General features: G+C 40.8%; 22 non-coding genes across 22 annotated transcripts; 17 read left to right on the top strand and 5 right to left on the bottom strand.

Moving 5' to 3' along the window:
- The first annotated feature begins 2,052 nt into the window (after positions 1-2,052).
- Positions 2,053-2,124, top strand: trnaw-cca (transfer RNA tryptophan (anticodon CCA)). The gene has a single exon. It is a non-coding gene; the product is annotated as a tRNA-Trp (tRNA).
- A 413-nt stretch (positions 2,125-2,537) lies between these two features.
- On the top strand, positions 2,538-2,609 carry trnaa-cgc (transfer RNA alanine (anticodon CGC)). Its single transcript has one exon. It is a non-coding gene; the product is annotated as a tRNA-Ala (tRNA).
- Positions 2,610-3,026: 417 nt separating this feature from the next.
- trnaa-ugc (transfer RNA alanine (anticodon UGC)) lies at positions 3,027-3,098 on the top strand. The gene has a single exon. It is a non-coding gene; the product is annotated as a tRNA-Ala (tRNA).
- A 746-nt stretch (positions 3,099-3,844) lies between these two features.
- trnar-ucu (transfer RNA arginine (anticodon UCU)) lies at positions 3,845-3,930 on the bottom strand. The gene is given in 2 exon segments: positions 3,845-3,880; positions 3,894-3,930. It is a non-coding gene; the product is annotated as a tRNA-Arg (tRNA).
- Positions 3,931-4,185: 255 nt separating this feature from the next.
- trnaw-cca (transfer RNA tryptophan (anticodon CCA)) lies at positions 4,186-4,257 on the top strand. Its single transcript has one exon. It is a non-coding gene; the product is annotated as a tRNA-Trp (tRNA).
- Positions 4,258-4,671: 414 nt separating this feature from the next.
- On the top strand, positions 4,672-4,743 carry trnaa-cgc (transfer RNA alanine (anticodon CGC)). The gene has a single exon. It is a non-coding gene; the product is annotated as a tRNA-Ala (tRNA).
- A 416-nt stretch (positions 4,744-5,159) lies between these two features.
- On the top strand, positions 5,160-5,230 carry trnaa-ugc (transfer RNA alanine (anticodon UGC)). Its single transcript has one exon. It is a non-coding gene; the product is annotated as a tRNA-Ala (tRNA).
- Positions 5,231-5,976: 746 nt separating this feature from the next.
- trnar-ucu (transfer RNA arginine (anticodon UCU)) lies at positions 5,977-6,062 on the bottom strand. The gene is given in 2 exon segments: positions 5,977-6,012; positions 6,026-6,062. It is a non-coding gene; the product is annotated as a tRNA-Arg (tRNA).
- A 254-nt stretch (positions 6,063-6,316) lies between these two features.
- On the top strand, positions 6,317-6,388 carry trnaw-cca (transfer RNA tryptophan (anticodon CCA)). The gene has a single exon. It is a non-coding gene; the product is annotated as a tRNA-Trp (tRNA).
- Positions 6,389-6,799: 411 nt separating this feature from the next.
- trnaa-cgc (transfer RNA alanine (anticodon CGC)) lies at positions 6,800-6,871 on the top strand. Its single transcript has one exon. It is a non-coding gene; the product is annotated as a tRNA-Ala (tRNA).
- A 416-nt stretch (positions 6,872-7,287) lies between these two features.
- On the top strand, positions 7,288-7,359 carry trnaa-ugc (transfer RNA alanine (anticodon UGC)). The gene has a single exon. It is a non-coding gene; the product is annotated as a tRNA-Ala (tRNA).
- A 747-nt stretch (positions 7,360-8,106) lies between these two features.
- On the bottom strand, positions 8,107-8,192 carry trnar-ucu (transfer RNA arginine (anticodon UCU)). The gene is given in 2 exon segments: positions 8,107-8,142; positions 8,156-8,192. It is a non-coding gene; the product is annotated as a tRNA-Arg (tRNA).
- Positions 8,193-8,440: 248 nt separating this feature from the next.
- Positions 8,441-8,512, top strand: trnaw-cca (transfer RNA tryptophan (anticodon CCA)). Its single transcript has one exon. It is a non-coding gene; the product is annotated as a tRNA-Trp (tRNA).
- Positions 8,513-8,916: 404 nt separating this feature from the next.
- trnaa-cgc (transfer RNA alanine (anticodon CGC)) lies at positions 8,917-8,988 on the top strand. The gene has a single exon. It is a non-coding gene; the product is annotated as a tRNA-Ala (tRNA).
- A 416-nt stretch (positions 8,989-9,404) lies between these two features.
- trnaa-ugc (transfer RNA alanine (anticodon UGC)) lies at positions 9,405-9,476 on the top strand. The gene has a single exon. It is a non-coding gene; the product is annotated as a tRNA-Ala (tRNA).
- Positions 9,477-10,222: 746 nt separating this feature from the next.
- trnar-ucu (transfer RNA arginine (anticodon UCU)) lies at positions 10,223-10,308 on the bottom strand. The gene is given in 2 exon segments: positions 10,223-10,258; positions 10,272-10,308. It is a non-coding gene; the product is annotated as a tRNA-Arg (tRNA).
- Positions 10,309-10,563: 255 nt separating this feature from the next.
- On the top strand, positions 10,564-10,635 carry trnaw-cca (transfer RNA tryptophan (anticodon CCA)). Its single transcript has one exon. It is a non-coding gene; the product is annotated as a tRNA-Trp (tRNA).
- Positions 10,636-11,039: 404 nt separating this feature from the next.
- Positions 11,040-11,111, top strand: trnaa-cgc (transfer RNA alanine (anticodon CGC)). The gene has a single exon. It is a non-coding gene; the product is annotated as a tRNA-Ala (tRNA).
- Positions 11,112-11,529: 418 nt separating this feature from the next.
- On the top strand, positions 11,530-11,601 carry trnaa-ugc (transfer RNA alanine (anticodon UGC)). The gene has a single exon. It is a non-coding gene; the product is annotated as a tRNA-Ala (tRNA).
- Positions 11,602-12,348: 747 nt separating this feature from the next.
- trnar-ucu (transfer RNA arginine (anticodon UCU)) lies at positions 12,349-12,434 on the bottom strand. Its single transcript is given in 2 exon segments — positions 12,349-12,384; positions 12,398-12,434. It is a non-coding gene; the product is annotated as a tRNA-Arg (tRNA).
- Positions 12,435-12,686: 252 nt separating this feature from the next.
- Positions 12,687-12,758, top strand: trnaw-cca (transfer RNA tryptophan (anticodon CCA)). Its single transcript has one exon. It is a non-coding gene; the product is annotated as a tRNA-Trp (tRNA).
- Positions 12,759-13,156: 398 nt separating this feature from the next.
- On the top strand, positions 13,157-13,227 carry trnaa-cgc (transfer RNA alanine (anticodon CGC)). The gene has a single exon. It is a non-coding gene; the product is annotated as a tRNA-Ala (tRNA).
- The last annotated feature ends 457 nt before the right edge of the window (positions 13,228-13,684 follow it).

The following is a 13,684-nucleotide window of genomic DNA, read 5'->3' on the forward strand; positions in this document are numbered from 1 at the left end:
GTCCTCTGCATTTAACCCATCACCCTGAGTGAGCAGTGGGCAGCCATGACAGGCGCCCGGGGAGCAGTGTGTGGGGACGGTGCTTTGCTCAGTTGCACCTCAGTGGTACCTTGGCAGATCGGGATTCAAACCAGCAACCTTCTGATTACGGGGCCGCTGCCTTAACCACTAGGCCACCACTTTATAATTGACACTGCGTCAAAGTGAAGTGAAATGAGGGTCTAGGATTTTAACCAGAAAAAACAGATTTTGAGATTGGATTTAAACACTGAGACTGTGTCTGAGTCCCGGACACTGACAGGCAAGCCGTTCCACAACTGCAGTGCTCTATAGGAGAAGGATCTGCTCTCAGCTGTGACCTTCTGTACTTTTGATACCAGTAGTGACCCTGCACCCATTGATCGAAGGGGGCGTGGCGGTTCGTAAAGAACCAAAAGCTCACTCAGGTATTGCAGGGCGAGACCATTTAGAGCTTTATAGGTCAAAAGTAGGATTTTGTAGTCAATCCTAAATTTGATGGGTAACCAGTGCAGTGATCGTAAGACTGGGGTGATGTGGTCAAATTTCCTAGTTCTAGTTAGAACTCTGGCTGCAGCATTCTGTACTAGCTGGAGTTTACTCATGCACCTACTAGAGCATCCAGACAGTAATGCATTGCAGTAATCTAACCTCAATGTAATAAATGCATGGACCAACTTTTCTGCATCATGCATTGAAATGATATTTCTTATTTTCGCAATATTTCTAAGGTGAAAGAATGCTATCCTAGTGACATTATCTATGTGCGAATTGAATGAGAGACCTGCATCAATGATGACACCTAGATCTTTTACTTCAATACTCGGTGAGATAGAAAGGCTATCCAGGGTTATTGTGTAGTCAGCCAGCTTATGCCTGGCTGCTTGAGGCCCAAGTACAAGCGCTTCTGTCTTGTCAGGGTTTAACAGGAGAAAGTTGGTGAGCATCCACTGTCTAATGTCCTTCAGACAATTTTCTATTTTGTTCAGCTGCTGCCTCTGATCTGGCATTGCTGACAGATACAGCTGTGTGTCATCAGCGTAGCAATGAAAGTTAATACCATGTTTGCGGATGACGTCACCTAAAGGTAACATGTATAGAGAAAAAAGTAACGGACCTAGGACAGAACCTTGTGGAACACCAAACTCTACATTATTATGTGAAGACGAAACACCATTGATGTCCAAAAACTGATATCGGTTGGTCAAATATGATCAAGGGCTGTTCCCTTAATCCCAATAATATTCTCTAACCTGGCAAGGAGAATAGTATGATCGATAGTGTCAAACGCTGCACTCAGATCAAGCAGGACAAGCAGCGAGATGCGTCCCTGATCAGAGGCAAACAGCAGGTCATTAACCACTTTAACCAGCGCTGTCTCAGCGCTATGATGAGGTCTAAATCCCGATTAATATACTTCATGGATATTGTTACAGTCTGGGTATGCTCTCAGCTGCTGGGCTACGACTTTTTCCAAGATTTTTGATATGAACGGAAGGTTTGATATCGGTCTATAATTTGAAAACTGACTGCGATCAAGATCCGGCTTTTTAAACAGGGGTCTAATGACTGCTACCTTGAACGAACTTGGTACGTGGCCGGTGCTAAGCGACGAGTTAACAATTTTGAGGGTAGAAATTATCATATCGGGTGCTATTTGCTTAAGGAACTCTGTTGGAATCGGATCCAAAGCGCAAGTACATTGATTTGACGATGAGATTAATTTGAATAATTAAAGCTCTTTAATAAGGTTGAATCATTCTAATCGGTGGTCGTCTATTAGAAGATTATTTTCCATGAAAATGTCGGCGGAGCTATTTGTTGTGCTTTTAATGGTTGCATGTTTTTTAAACAATGCGACCATGAAATGCAGTGTTGCAGATATGTGTGAGTCAGACTAAAGGTCAGTCTGATTAGTAGCAGCTGGAGACGTATCTTAGTGGTAGAGCATGTGCTTCTCATCCATAAGGTCCCTGGCATATCTAGGGTCCCTGTTGTTTACTTGGAGTTGTTGAATAAGGGCTTTTCTTTGCGGATCTCGTGGCGCAACGGTAGCGCGTCTGACTCCAGATCAGAAGGTTGCGTGTTCAAATCACGTCGGGATCATGTGATCTTTTTGCCTTTTTAAAGAAAATCTTTGATTAGGTTCAGCAAACCACAAAAAAGGCCTTTTCATCCTCAACACTTGTTTTGAATGTCAAAATAAAACACAAAATATTTTGTAGGAGCCACTGGAATAGACATATCAGCACTGTAATGTGTAAAGAAGCAAAGTAGCTGAGGACTCACACAGAGAAAAATAAATGTGACTCTGAAGGGACTTACAACACTCTCGAAGTCCAATGCATTTTCCATTGTGTCAAGGGGGCCAAGCTTGGCCCAAGTGTCTTCTTTTGTATCTTGGTTCATTTGAACTGAATGTAGCATTTAAATATATTGTTTATATAATCCTCACACTACAAAATCCTTGGTGGCGGATGTGTGAGTCAGACACAACATCTCACCAATGCTTTATAAGTGGGGTTGTAGCTCAGTGGTAGAGCGCATGCTTCGCATGTATGAGGTCCTGGGTTCAATCCTCAACATCTCCATGGTGACTTTCCTTTAGTGCAGTAGTCTCTTACTAATTTTGTTTAGAAATTTAGAAGTAGTTGAAACCTCTCTGTGACATAGTGAAAGGCTATCAAGTTGTGGTCCTTAATATGTAAATGTTGGACATCATAATTCATGTTTTGCAAGCTAGGATCATGATCCATTTCAAACTTAACACTTTGAATTTTTTTATAGAGTAGTTGGAGGGCAAAAAGGTAAAATGAATAATCTAAAAAAACAATGCATTGTCCAATGCGTCACAGAGCCAAACTTGGCCTATGTACCTTCTTTTGTACCTTGGTTCATTTAAAGTAAACATAGTAGTTAACAGTATTGTTTATATTATCCTCTCACTAGAAAATTCATGGTGGCAGATGTGTGAGTCAGAAACAACTTCTCACAGCCACCTTATGTGTGGGGATGTAGCTCAGTGGTAGAGCGCATGCTTTGCATGTATGAGGTCCCGGGTTCAATCCCCGGTATCTCCATGGTAGTTTCTCTTTAGTGTAGTAGTCTCTTACTGATTTTGTTTAGAAATTTAGAAGTAGTTAAAACATCCCTTCGACATAGTGAAAGTCTATCAGGTTGTAGTCCTTAACCTGTCAATGGTGGCCATCATAATTCATGTACCGCTATACAGGATCATGAACCGTTTCCAACTTAACACTTTGAATATGGTTCTAAAGTAGTTGGAGAGTCTTCAGAGGGTAGAGTTGGGCTAAGACAAAGAGTCTAGAAGTCCAATGCATTGTCCAGTGTGTCACGGAGCCGAGATTGGCCTATGTACCTTCTTTTGCAACTTGGTTCATTTGAACTGAATGTTAATAATACTGTTTGTATAATTCTCTGACTACAAACTCCATAGTGGCGGACTTGTGAGTCAGAAACAACTTCTCACAACAGACATACGTGTGGGGATGGAGCTCAGGGGTAGAGCGCATGCTTTGCTTTATGAGGTCCCAGGTTGAATTCATGGTGTTTCCATGGTGACTACTCATTAGCGTAGCCGTCTCTTACCATTTTCAGCTAGGATTGTAAAAAGAGTTGAAACATCTCTATGACATGGTGAAAGTTTGTGTCTGAAGGGTAGTGCTTGATCATTAAATGCTGGCCATCATAATTCATGTACCACGAGATCCTTAGGATGAAGGACTTTTTCAAAGTTAACACTTGCATTGAGCATAAACATTAAACCAGTAAGTGTTTCGTTGGACTCACTGGAAGTAAACTAAAGTGACTCTGGTGGGACTCGAACCCACAACCTTTGAATGTCTTTGACTGTCTAGAAGTCCAATGCGCTATCCATTGCGCCACAGAGCCTAGGTGGACTGGTGAGACGTATTCAACCTTTCTGTACAATTAAAAGAGAGACAATGGTCGTATGTTTTTTAAACAATGCGACCATGAAATGCAGTGTTGCAGATATGTGTGAGTCAGACTAAAAGTCAGTCTGATTAGTAGCAGCTGGAGATGTAGCTTAGTGGTAGAGCATGTGCTTCTCATCCATAAGGTCCCTGGCATATCTAGGGTCCCTGTTGTTTACTTGGAGTTGTTGAATAAACGCTTTTCTTTGCAGATGTCGTGGCGCAACGGTAGCGCGTCTGACTCCAGATCAGAAGGTTGCGTGTTCAAATCACGTCGGGATCATGTGATCTTTTTGCCTTTTTAAAGAAAATCTTTGATTAGGTTCAGCAAACCACAAAAAAGGCCTTTTCATCCTCAACACTTGTTTTGAATGTCAAAATAAAACACAAAATATTTTGTAGGAGCCACTGGAATAGACATATCAGCACTGTAATGTGTAAAGAAGCAAAGTAGCTGAGGACTCACACAGAGAAAAATAAATGTGACTCTGATGGGACTTACAACACTCTCGAAGTCCAATGCATTTTCCATTGTGTCAAGGGGGGCCAAGCTTGGCCCAAGTGTCTTCTTTTGTATCTTGGTTCATTTGAACTGAATGTAGCATTTAAATATATTGTTTATATAATCCTCACACTACAAAATCCTTGGTGGCGGATGTGTGAGTCAGACACAACATCTCACCAATGCTTTATAAGTGGGGATGTAGCTCAGTGGTAGAGCGCATGCTTCGCATGTATGAGGTCCTGGGTTCAATCCCCAGCATCTCCATGGTGACTTCCCTTTAGTGCAGTAGTCTCTTACTAATTTTGTTTAGAAATTTAGAAGTAGTTGAAACCTCTCTGTGACATAGTGAAAGGCTATCAAGTTGTGGTCCTTAATATGTAAATGTTGGACATCATAATTCATGTTTGCAAGCTAGGATCATGATCCATTTCAAACTTAACACTTTGAATTTTTTTATAGAGTAGTTGGAGGGCAAAAAGGTAAAATGAATAATCTAAAAAAACAATGCATTGTCCAATGCGTCACAGAGCCAAACTTGGCCTATGTACCTTCTTTTGTACCTTGGTTCATTTAAAGTAAACATAGTAGTTAACAGTATTGTTTATATTATCCTCTCACTAGAAAATTCATGGTGGCAGATGTGTGAGTCAGAAACAACTTCTCACAGCCACCTTATGTGTGGGGATGTAGCTCAGTGGTAGAGCGCATGCTTTGCATGTATGAGGTCCCGGGTTCAATCCCGGTATCTCCATGGTAGTTTCTCTTTAGTGTAGTAGTCTCTTACTGATTTTGTTTAGAAATTTAGAAGTAGTTAAAACATCCCTTCGACATAGTGAAAGTCTATCAGGTTGTAGTCCTTAACCTGTCAATGGTGGCCATCATAATTCATGTACCGCTATTACAGGATCATGAACCGTTTCCAAACTTAACACTTTGAATATGGTTCTAAAGTAGTTGGAGAGTCTTCAGAGGGTAGAGTTGGGCTAAGACAAAGAGTCTAGAAGTCCAATGCATTGTCCAGTGTGTCACGGAGCCGAGATTGGCCTATGTACCTTCTTTTGCAACTTGGTTCATTTGAACTGAATGTTAATAATACTGTTTGTATAATTCTCTGACTACAAACTCCATAGTGGCGGACTTGTGAGTCAGAAACAACTTCTCACAACAGACATACGTGTGGGGATGGAGCTCAGGGGTAGAGCGCATGCTTGCTTTATGAGGTCCCAGGTGAATTCATGGTGTTTCCATGGTGACTACTCATTAGCGTAGCCGTCTCTTACCATTTTCAGCTAGGATTGTAAAAAGAGTTGAAACATCTCTATGACATGGTGAAAGTTTGTGTCTGAAGGGTAGTGCTTGATCATTAAATGCTGGCCATCATAATTCATGTACCACGAGATCCTTAGGATGAAGGACTTTTTCAAAGTTAACACTTGCATTGAGCATAAACATTAAACCAGTAAGTGTTTCGTTGGACTCACTGGAAGTAAACTAAAGTGACTCTGGTGGGACTCGAACCCACAACCTTTGAATGTCTTTGACTGTCTAGAAGTCCAATGCGCTATCCATTGCGCCACAGAGCCTAGGTGGACTGGTGAGACGTATTCAACCTTTCTGTACAATTAAAAGAGAGACAATGGTCGTATGTTTTTTAAACAATGCGACCATGAAATGCAGTGTTGCAGATATGTGTGAGTCAGACTAAAAGTCAGTCTGATTAGTAGCAGCTGGAGATGTAGCTTAGTGGTAGAGCATGTGCTTCTCATCCATAAGGTCCCTGGCATATCTAGGGTCCTGTTGTTTACTTGGAGTTGTTGAATAACGGCTTTTCTTTGCAGATGTCGTGGCGCAACGGTAGCGTGTCTGACTCCAGATCAGAAGGTTGCGTGTTCAAATCACGTCGGGATCATGTGATCTTTTTGCCTTTTAAAGAAAATCTTTGATTAGGTTCAGCAAACCACAAAAAAGGCCTTTTCATCCTCAACACTTGTTTTGAATGTCAAAATAAAACACAAAATATTTTGTAGGAGCCACTGGAATAGACATATCAGCACTGTAATGTGTAAAGAAGCAAAGTAGCTGAGGACTCACACAGAGAAAAATAAATGTGACTCTGATGGGACTTACAACACTCTCGAAGTCCAATGCATTTTCCATTGTGTCAAGGTGGCCAAGCTTGGCCCAAGTGTCTTCTTTGTATCTTGGTTCATTTGAACTGAATGTAGCATTTAAATATATTGTTTATATAATCCTCACACTACAAAATCCTTGGTGGCGGATGTGTGAGTCAGACACAACATCTCACCAATGCTTTATAAGTGGGGATGTAGCTCAGTGGTTGAGCGCATGCTTCGCATGTATGAGGTCCTGGGTTCAATCCCCAGCATCTCCATGGTGACTTCCCTTTAGTGCAGTAGTCTCTTACTAATTTGTTTAGAAATTTAGAAGTAGTTGAAACCTCTCTGTGACATAGTGAAAGGCTATCAAGTTGTGGTCCTTAATATGTAAATGTTGGACATCATAATTCATGTTTTGCAAGCTAGGATCATGATCCATTTCAAACTTAACACTTTGAATTTTTTTATAGAGTAGTTGGAGGGCAAAAAGGTAAAATGAATAATCTAAAAAAACAATGCATTGTCCAATGCGTCACAGAGCCAAACTTGGCCTATGTACCTTCTTTTGTACCTTGGTTCATTTAAAGTAAACATAGTAGTTAACAGTATTGTTTATATTATCCTCTGACTAGAAAATTCATGGTGGCAGATGTGTGAGTCAGAAACAACTTCTCACAGCCACCTTATGTGTGGGGATGTAGCTCAGTGGTAGAGCGCATGCTTTGCATGTATGAGGTCCCGGGTTCAATCCCTGGCATCTCCATGGTAGTTTCTCTTTAGTGTAGTAGTCTCTTACTGATTTTGTTTAGAAATTTAGAAGTAGTTAAAACATCCCTTCGACATAGTGAAAGTCTATCAGGTTGTAGTCCTTAACCTGTCAATGGTGGCCATCATAATTCATGTACCGCTTTACAGGATCATGAACCGTTTCAAACTTAACACTTTGAATATGGTTCTAAAATAGTTGGAGAGTCTTCAGAGGGTAGATTTGGGCTAAGACAAAGAGTCTAGAAGTCCAATGCATTGTCCAGTGTGTCACGGAGCCGAGATTAGGCCTATGTACCTTCTTTTGCAACTTGGTTCATTTGAACTGAATGTTAATAATACTGTTTGTATAATTCTCTGACTACAAACTCCATAGTGGCGGACTTGTGAGTCAGAAACAACTTCTCACAACAGACATACGTGTGGGGATGGAGCTCAGGGGTAGAGCGCATGCTTTGCTTTATGATGTCCCAGGTTGAATTCATGGTGTTTCCATGGTGACTACTCATTAGCGTAGCCGTCTCTTACCATTTTCAGCTAGGATTGTAAAAAGAGTTGAAACATCTCTATGACATGGTGAAAGTTTGTGTCTGAAGGGTAGTGCTTGATCATTAAATGCTGGCCATCATAATTCATGTACCACGAGATCCTTAGGATGAAGGACTTTTTCAAAGTTAACACTTGCATTGAGCATAAACATTAAACCAGTAAGTGTTTCGTTGGACTCACTGGAAGTAAACTAAAGTGACTCTGGTGGGACTCGAACCCACAACCTTTGAATGTCTTTGACTGTCTAGAAGTCCAATGCGCTATCCATTGCGCCACAGAGCCTAGGTGGACTGGTGAGACGTATTCAACCTTCCTGTACAATAAAAAGAGAGACAATGGTCGTATGTTTTTTAAACAATGCGACCATGAAATGCAGTGTTGCAGATATGTGTGAGTCAGACTAAAGGTCAGTCTGATTAGTAGCAGCTTGAGATGTAGCTTAGTGGTAGAGCATGTGCTTCTCATCCATAAGGTCCCTGGCATATCTATGTTGTTTACTTGGAGTTGTTGAATAAGGGCTTTTCTTTGCGGATCTCGTGGCGCAACGGTAGCGTGTCTGACTCCAGACCAGAAGGTTGCGTGTTCAAATCACGTCGGGATCATGTGATCTTTTTAAAGAAAATCTTTGATTAGGTTCAGCAAACCACAAAAAAGGCCTTTTCATCCTCAACACTTGTTTTGAATGTCAAAATAAAACACTAAATATTTTGTAGGAGCCACTGGAATAGACATATCAGCACTGTAATGTGTAAAGAAGCAAAGTAGCTGAGGACTCACACAGAGAAAAATAAATGTGACTCTGATGGGACTTACAACACTCTCGAAGTCCAATGCATTTTCCATTGTGTCAAGGGGGCCAAGCTTGGCCCAAGTGTCTTCTTTTGTATCTTGGTTCATTTGAACTGAATGTAGCATTTAAATATATTGTTTATATAATCCTCACACTACAAAATCCTTGGTGGCGGATGTGTGAGTCAGACACAACATCTCACCAATGCTTATAAGTGGGGATGTAGCTCAGTGGTAGAGCGCATGCTTCGCATGTATGAGGTCCTGGGTTCAATCCCCAGCATCTCCAGGGTGACTTCCCTTTAGTGCAGTAGTCTCTTACTAATTTTGTTTAGAAATTTAGAAGTAGTTGAAACCTCTCTGTGACATAGTGAAAGGCTATCAAGTTGTGGTCCTTAATATGTAAATGTTGGACATCATAATTCATGTTTTGCAAGCTAGGATCATGATCCATTTCAAACTTAACACTTTGAATTTTTTATAGAGTAGTTGGAGGGCAAAAAGGTAAAATGAATAATCTAAAAAAACAATGCATTGTCCAATGCGTCACAGAGCCAAACTTGGCCTATGTACCTTCTTTTGTACCTTGGTTCATTTAAAGTAAACATAGTAGTTAACAGTATTGTTTATATTATCCTCTGACTAGAAAATTCATGGTGGCAGATGTGTGAGTCAGAAACAACTTCTCACAGCCACCTTATGTGTGGGGATGTAGCTCAGTGGTAGAGCGCATGCTTTGCATGTATGAGGTCCCGGGTTCAATCCCTGGCATCTCCATGGTAGTTTCTCTTTAGTGTAGTAGTCTCTTACTGATTTTGTTTAGAAATTTAGAAGTAGTTAAAACATCCCTTCGACATAGTGAAAGTCTATCAGGTTGTAGTCCTTAACCTGTCAATGGTGGCCATCATAATTCATGTACCGCTTTACAGGATCATGAACCGTTTCAAACTTAACACTTTGAATATGGTTCTAAAGTAGTTGGAGAGTCTTCAGAGGGTAGATTTGGGCTAAGACAAAGAGTCTAGAAGTCCAATGCATTGTCCAGTGTGTCACGGAGCCGAGATAGGCCTATGTACCTTCTTTTGCAACTTGGTTCATTTGAACTGAATGTTAATAATACTGTTTGTATAATTCTCTGACTACAAACACCATAGTGGCGGACTTGTGAGTCAGAAACAACTTCTCACAACAGACATACGTGTGGGGATGGAGCTCAGGGGTAGAGCGCATGCTTTGCTTTATGATGTCCCAGGTTGAATTCATGGTGTTTCCATGGTGACTACTCATTAGCGTAGCCGTCTCTTACCATTTTCAGCTAGGATTGTAAAAAGAGTTGAAACATCTCTATGACATGGTGAAAGTTTGTGTCTGAAGGGTAGTGCTTGATCATTAAATGCTGGCCATCATAATTCATGTACCACGAGATCCTTAGGATGAAGGACTTTTTCAAAGTTAACACTTGCATTGAGCATAAACATTAAACCAGTAAGTGTTTCGTTGGACTCACTGGAAGTAAACTAAAGTGACTCTGGTGGGACTCGAACCCACAACCTTTGAATGTCTTTGACTGTCTAGAAGTCCAATGCGCTATCCATTGCGCCACAGAGCCTAGGTGGACTGGTAAGACGTATTCAACCTTCCTGTACAATAAAAAGAGAGACAATGGTCGTATGTTTTTTAAACAATGCGACCATGAAATGCAGTGTTGCAGATATGTGTGAGTCAGACTAAAGGTCAGTCTGATTAGTAGCAGCTTGAGATGTAGCTTAGTGGTAGAGCATGTGCTTCTCATCCATAAGGTCCCTGGCATATCTAGGGTCCCTGTTGTTTACTTGGAGTTGTTGAATAAGGGCTTTTCTTTGCGGATCTCGTGGCGCAACGGTAGCGTGTCTGACTCCAGACCAGAAGGTTGCGTGTTCAAATCACGTCGGGATCATGTGATCTTTTAAAGAAAATCTTTGATTAGGTTCAGCAAACCACAAAAAAGGCCTTTTCATCCTCAACACTTGTTTTGAATGTCAAAATAAAACACAAAATATTTTGTAGGAGCCACTGGAATAGACATATCAGCACTGTAATGTGTAAAGAAGCAAAGTAGCTGAGGACTCACACAGAGAAAAATAAATGTGACTCTGATGGGACTTACAACACTCTCGAAGTCCAATGCATTTTCCATTGTGTCAAGGGGGCCAAGCTTGGCCCAAGTGTCTTCTTTTGTATCTTGGTTCATTTGAACTGAATGTAGCATTTAAATATATTGTTTATATAATCCTCACACTACAAAATCCTTGGTGGCGGATGTGTGAGTCAGACACAACATCTCACCAATGCTTTATAAGTGGGGATGTAGCTCAGTGGTAGAGCGCATGCTTCGCATGTATGAGGTCCTGGGTTCAATCCCCAGCATCTCCATGGTGACTTCCCTTTAGTGCAGTAGTCTCTTACTAATTTTGTTTAGAAATTTAGAAGTAGTTGAAAACCTCTCTGTGACATAGTGAAAGGCTATCAAGTTGTGGTCCTTAATATGTAAATGTTGGACATCATAATTCATGTTTTGCAAGCTAGGATCATGATCCATTTCAAACTTAACACTTTGAATTTTTTTATAGAGTAGTTGGAGGGCAAAAAGGTAAAATGAATAATCTAAAAAAACAATGCATTGTCCAATGCGTCACAGAGCCAAACTTGGCCTATGTACCTTCTTTTGTACCTTGGTTCATTTAAAGTAAACATAGTAGTTAACAGTATTGTTTATATTATCCTCTCACTAGAAAATTCATGGTGGCAGATGTGTGAGTCAGAAACAACTTCTCACAGCCATCTTATGTGTGGGGATGTAGCTCAGTGGTAGAGCGCATGCTTTGCATGTATGAGGTCCCGGGTTCAATCCCCGGCATCTCCATGGTAGTTTCTCTTTAGTGTAGTAGTCTCTTACTGATTTTGTTTAGAAATTTAGAAGTAGTTAAAACATCCCTTCGACATAGTGAAAGTCTATCAGGTTGTAGTCCTTAACCTGTCAATGGTGGCCATCATAATTCATGTACCGCTTTACAGGATCATGAACCGTTTCAAACTTAACACTTTGAATATGGTTCTAAAGTAGTTGGAGAGTCTTCAGAGGGTAGATTTGGGCTAAGACAAAGAGTCTAGAAGTCCAATGCATTGTCCAGTGTGTCACGGAGCCGAGATAGGCCTATGTACCTTCTTTTGCAACTTGGTTCATTTGAACTGAATGTTAATAATACTGTTTGTATAATTCTCTGACTACAAACATCCATAGTGGCGGACTTGTGAGTCAGAAACAACTTCTCACAAACAGACCTACGTGTGGGGATGGAGCTCAGGGGTAGAGCGCATGCTTTGCTTTATGATGTCCCAGGTTGAATTCATGGTGTTTCCATGGTGACTACTCATTAGCGTAGCCGTCTCTTACCATTTTCAGCTAGGATTGTAAAAAGAGTTGAAACATCTCTATGACATGGTGAAAGTTTGTGTCTGAAGGGTAGTGCTTGATCATTAAATGCTGGCCATCATAATTCATGTACCACGAGATCCTTAGGATGAAGGACTTTTCAAAGTTAACACTTGCATTGAGCATAAACATTAAACCAGTAAGTGTTTCGTTGGACTCACTGGAAGTAAACTAAAGTGACTCTGGTGGGACTCGAACCCACAACCTTTGAATGTCTTTGACTGTCTAGAAGGCCAATGCGCTATCCATTGCACCACAGAGCCTAGGTGGACTGGTGAGACGTATTCAACCTTCCTGTACAATAAAAAGAGAGACAATGGTCGTATGTTTTTTAAACAATGCGACCATGAAATGCAGTGTTGCAGATATGTGTGAGTCAGACTAAAGGTCAGTCTGATTAGTAGCAGCTGGAGATGTAGCTTAGTGGTAGAGCATGGCTTCTCATCCATAAGGTCCCTGGCATATCTAGGGTCCTGTTGTTTACTTGGAGTTGTTGAATAAGGGCTTTCTTTGCGGATCTCGTGGCGCAACGGGTAGCGTGCTGACTCCAGATCAGAAGGTTGCGTGTTCAAATCACGTCGGGATCATGTGATCTTTTTAAAGAAAATCTTTGATTAGGTTCAGCAAACCACAAAAAGGCCTTTTCATCCTCACACTTGTTTTGAATGTCAAAATAAAACACTAAATATTTTGTAGGAGCCACTGGAATAGACATATCAGCACTGTAATGTGTAAAGAAGCAAAGTAGCTGAGGACTCACACAGAGAAAAATAAATGTGACTCTGATGGGACTTACAACACTCTCGAAGTCCAATGCATTTTCCATTGTGTCAAGGGGGCCAGCTTGGCCCAAGTGTCTTCTTTTGTATCTGGTTCATTTGAACTGAATGTAGCATTTAAATATTTTTATATAATCCTCACACTACAAAATCCTTGGTGGCGGATGTGTGAGTCAGACACAACATCTCACCAATGCTTTATAAGTGGGGATGTAGCTCAGTGGTAGAGCGCATGCTTCGCATGTATGAGGTCCTGGGTTCAATCCCAGCATCTCCATGGTGACTTCCCTTTAGTGCAGTAGTCTCTTACTAATTTTGTTTAGAAATTTAGAAGTAGTTGAACCTCTCTGTGACATAGTGAAAGGCTATCAAGTTGTGGTCCTTAATATGTAAATGTTGGCAATCATAATTCATGTTTTGCAAGCTAGGATCATGATCCATTTCAAAACTTAACACTTTGAATTTTTTATAGAGTAGTTGGAGGGCAAAAGGTAAAATGAATAATCAAAAAAACAATGCATTGTCCAATGCGTCACAGAGCCAAACTTGGCCTATGTACCTTCTTTTGTACCTTGGTTCATTTAAAGTAAACATAGTAGTTAACAGTATTGTTTATATTATCCTCTCACTAGAAAAATTCATGGTGGCAGATGTGGAGTCAGAAACAACTTCTCACAGCCACCTTATGTGTGGGGATGTAGCTCAGTGGTAGAGCGCATGCTTTGCATGTATGA

Source organism: Denticeps clupeoides, chromosome 13, assembly GCF_900700375.1.
Source record: "Denticeps clupeoides chromosome 13, fDenClu1.1, whole genome shotgun sequence".
Taxonomy (NCBI): Eukaryota; Metazoa; Chordata; class Actinopteri; order Clupeiformes; family Denticipitidae; genus Denticeps; species Denticeps clupeoides.